This window comes from Limulus polyphemus, unplaced genomic scaffold (genome assembly GCF_000517525.1).
Source record: "Limulus polyphemus unplaced genomic scaffold, Limulus_polyphemus-2.1.2 Scaffold1464, whole genome shotgun sequence".
NCBI lineage: Eukaryota > Metazoa > Arthropoda > Merostomata > Xiphosura > Limulidae > Limulus > Limulus polyphemus.
In genome coordinates, this window is record NW_013667074.1 from 35,323 (window position 1) to 40,124 (window position 4,802).

Here is a 4,802-nt window from a genome sequence, read left to right on the forward strand (position 1 = left end):
ATTTACAACGCTAGAAACCGGGTTTTTGATACCCGTGGTGGGCAGAGCACAGATAGCCCTTGTGTAGCTTTGTGCATGATTAAAAAACAAACCACCTGTGAATGTCGGGATAGTTCGGAAACCTTTTTTGTCTTTAATCCGCATTATCCAGTTTACGGAAAGTTTCAGAAGAACAGCGTAACAACTTTGACACGGCTGTTCTCCGAAAAACATGTTATTCAGGGAAAATATGGTTTTCAGTGCCAGTATATTGAAATTAATCATTGTTGTTTCCAAAAAGAACAAATGGCTTTTCATACCGTACTGCGAAAAGAGGGATTAAACGTGATTCTCGTTTCTTACACGCACAGAAAAATAAATAATTTATTTATCCTAAATGGTAAGTCACATTTTGAAGCTACAGAGTAGAAATTGATTTTTATTATCATCTTTTTAAAGTCAGAAACTCCTAATGTTTTTAAAACTTCCTATATATTTACCTAAAACTCCCAGTAGTTTGGTGTTCAGTTATTCTTACAAAATTATAAAAGATCATGATGATATTTTTAAACTAAAATTTGCTTCTTTTACTGTTAAGAATTACAAATTGGATAATAGGTCTGATCATCAGAGACACTTGAATATACTAAACACCTACCTATGTCCTACACTGATTATGTCTTATCCTGAGAGACATGTGGTCACTAAGAACATATCTATGTTAATTTAGAGCTATCTCAACTGCGTAGTGTGGTTCACGTCCTACACTGATTAGGTCTGATCCTTGAGAGAACCACGTGCTTCGTTCGTTCGTTTGTTTGTTTTAGAGCAAAGCCACACAAAGCTGTGTCCACCGCGGGGAATCGAGCCCCGTATTTTAGCGTAGTAAGTCCGTAAAATTATTCTTTGACCCAACGGTAGACTCGAATTTCGTTGTCCATCTTCTATAAAAATATCTTGTTGGGAAACCACTTGGCTACAAAGAACTTATTAACTTAAGGTGATCACAATGAGTGTTACTGTTTATCTCCTATGTTATGTATTCTCAATTTACTTTGAAGTCGATCTGAAAATAGCTGAATTAAGTATTGATTTATTCACTTTTCCATTGCCAGACACTTAACTTCTTCCAGTGAAGCATTATAAGGATATTGGATCAATAATTGATTTATATACATTTCGCTTCCTGTTCACACACACGATTGTTTCAACATCACACGATATTGATCGCTAATTGTTTTACAACGTTTATTAAATTCATTGTCTATCTGCATACTTTTAAGAATCACACACACAAAGACTAGTAAAATTAAACGTTTTTTTCGTTTTAGATTCATCCCAAAGATCTAACATGCTAAATGATTAAACAAAACATAATGATCGACATAATTTAATTTTTATATGATTAAAAATGTTTGTGAATACGTAAAGAAGAATGACAAATTCAATATATTGCACTATTGCTTGAGTACTGTTTTGATATGTTTGTAATACGATGATTTGACGTCACAAAGGTAAGTTACTTTTCAGTTACGGGAAGTAAATGCTAAATATAAGCGTTTGGTTGCTGGTCGAAAGATCCAAGGTTCGATTCGCAGTATACCGCCGTGTAGTTCTATACCTTCATCTGTGAGTGACATTGTAGCTATGACAATCATTCACACTATTTGTTTATAAGCAGCTGCATAGACTGAAGGTGCTGACATCTGGTTTCCCTGCTTCTAGTCAAATGTATATCGCATAAGGTGTCTTTCAGATTAAAAAACAAAAAGCAAAACTTTTAGGTGACATATATTGTTATAATGTTCTACAATAATAAATGGTTCTTAAGTTTGTTTGTTGTTAATCACAAAGCTACATAATTGGCTTTCTGTGCTGTGTCCGCCACGGGTATCAAAATCTGATTTTCAGCGAAATTGTTCTTAAGTAGATATATTAGAAATGAAAAATGTTGATGCCCCCCAGTGCCACAGCGATATGTCGGAGGACTTACAACGCAGGAAACCGGGTTTCGATATCCATGGTGGGAAGAGTACAGATAGTCCACTGTGTAGCTTTGTGCTTAACTTCAAACAAGCAAACAAACACCTGCTGATAATCTAGCTGAATGATATACTATATGATATACAAATAATATAACTTCTAACGTTAAATAATTCCCGATAATCTTAATGAATAACCTTGTCAAAAAGTTGTGCAAAAGAGAGATAAGCTTTAAAACTAGATGGATTTCTTGGCTAAGTTTGAAAACACTACAGTTAAAGAGCTGAATTAAAAAAACGTTAATCTTTACCCAATAAAATTACTAAATCTTTTTCAGTTCATTGCGATAAAAACTAGACTTTAGAGTAGCTAAATGATTACTGTAGAGTAAAAAAAATATTACAATTAGGTTGTTATATACATGAATCATTTAAAAGTCTGCCAGGAAAGAAATAAAAAACACGAACTGTAAGCTATTGTTTTAAACGAAACAGTTGTTGTTAAACTGGTTTGCTGGAATGTTAACTTCAAACGTGGAATTGTTATTAATGCTTTAACTGAATCGAATCATATCAAAGTAGATAGATTTAAAACAGACTTAATCCACGGTGTGAAATACATTGAAAATAATAATATATTTCTTATACATTTTAAAAATTAATGATAAATAACTTTCATGATAAAATTTTAAACACTTCATAACAGCACCTTTCATAATCAACAAACACAAACGGTTGATTTATCTTATCAATGACAGATGGAAAATTTGTTATATGCATCTTATTATTTTATTTAGCATTTAATCTCAATTTAAGATAGAAAGATTATATCCAGTAATATCTGTTAGCAAAATTATGTGATCTTTACATATTCATCTGTTAAGTAATAAAATAATTGCGCATGCGAAGAAATAACAAAATACAAAATAGAATATAAAGTAATTAAAATAATTTTATTCATAAAACACGAAAACAACGTTTCGGGTAACAGCCCTTCATTAAGTTTCCAGTGAGAATGAAAGTGTTAATAGAAACTGTTTGTTTTGTATTTCTATTATATATTCATCTGTTAAACATACTCTTCACTTTAACTACATAGCATACATTTCGTTTCAAATTTGTGAAAAAGTATTGATCATATACAGTTCAACTACCTTTTATTTCATTTTTGTAATAGTTGCTTCAAAGTTCATTTACTCTTCCCAGAAAGATATTAAAACCAGTCCTCTTGTCTCTGATGAAGAAGAAGAATGGATGGTTAACATGAAACATTGGGTCTAAAGAAAGTAATGATATTTCAACTCCCGTTACCGCTGCAGCTTCGCTACCTTCTTCATTCACTTCAATAACAGCCTTATGTTTAATATCAGACACAAACAACTCCTGCTTGCCATTAATACCTGACAGATTGGCTTGGTATGGAGTGAATAGCCTGTTTACTTCAAGTTGCTGCAGAGGAGACACTAGGTCTCTCTCACCTGTTAACTTAAATTTAGGCAGGATGACGTCAACTTTTATCTCTTTTAGTTGGCCAATGATCTCTGTAAAGCTGCTTGAACTCAGCTGTCGTTCCAAGTTCCAAATTCCATCCTTTTTAACAGGAAGAATGACAAACATGCTAATGTCTTTACCTTTGTATGGTAGTTCAAGGACAACAGCATGCAAGTGCTGTATGTATGCAAAAGGAAACTTGCTTTTTTTGTGCATTAGTGGAATACTGGTCTTATTTTTTCCATTGTTGTAAAATGTTCCTATCGAGGTTTCGTTTGGATTAAACTCAGAAACCCAAGCCCCTTGAAAATAAATAGCGTTTAACAAAACCAAATGGGTGTTAGTACTCAAAGGACTGTCGAACAGGTGCTCAATCTTGTTTGCTGTCTTCTTCTTCACCCATGAATTAATCTCATTAACAGCCTTTTCTCCAGCATGAACAAAATCAGTTTCTATTAGTTCAGCTTTATATTTTTCGTCTAGGCTATCTTTATAAGAATCCAAAATTGTATAATTAATTTGACAGAACATTGAATTGGCTGTGAGCAGTTCGTATTTTTCTTTAGTTTCATCAATCAAACTAAGAATATTTTGGAAACCCTGATGAACATCGCTATTAGAAAGCTTTTCATCTTTGTATCCTAGGATTTCCTCCATTTCTTGTGCTGTTTCTTGTTTAGCTCCAAGATACACCATGCCCATGGCTGTCGAGATACTAAGAGGAGAGATAAAAATATTTCCGTCTTTTGGTAACTGCTTATAAAGATGTAGTGCAAAATCATTGCTTGCTTCTGCCAGTTTTATTGAGGTGTTTTCTTTCATTCTCTTACTTTCAGCTGGTCCACCAGTCATCGCGGTTAAAATCACGATCAACACTGTTCATCGAATAATATTATTTTCCCTAAAAAAAAATCGTTTGTTTGAAATTAAATAAATTTACAAGGATATTTGGCTGGTGCACTTATTTTTGTTCATATTTTAAAGAAGGTTGTTAGAGTATATGAAAAAAGTCGGGAGTCATTATGTAGATAAGATCTGATAAGATATTTTATATGAATGAATTCTCATCCAAGTTTCAATTTTTATAATGATGACCAAAAATAGAAAGTATCCAGTCGACCAATCTGAAGCTTAATTTAATTCAAGTTGTTTTCTTCTTTTAAGGACTCTTTTTAACATTATAATATAACAAAAATTCAATTTACAGTCACTGACCATAAATCTAAAACCCCTTCCTCCAAAAATACCAATCTGAGGGTCGCAGGTTCGAATCCTCGTCCCACCAAACATGCTCGCCCTTTCAGCCGTGGGGGCGTTTAATGTGACGGCCAATTCCACTATTCGTTAGGT

The 4,802-nt window shown here is 33.2% G+C and overlaps 1 protein-coding gene and 1 pseudogene across 3 annotated transcripts in view; both read right to left on the reverse strand.

Moving 5' to 3' along the window:
• Positions 1-4,802, reverse strand: part of LOC106463704 (serpin B3-like) — a 67,213-nt gene that overhangs the window by 15,778 nt on the left and 46,633 nt on the right. The gene's annotated exons all lie outside the window — the stretch shown is intronic.
• Positions 2,931-4,802, reverse strand: part of LOC106463701 — a 7,203-nt pseudogene continuing 5,331 nt past the window's right edge.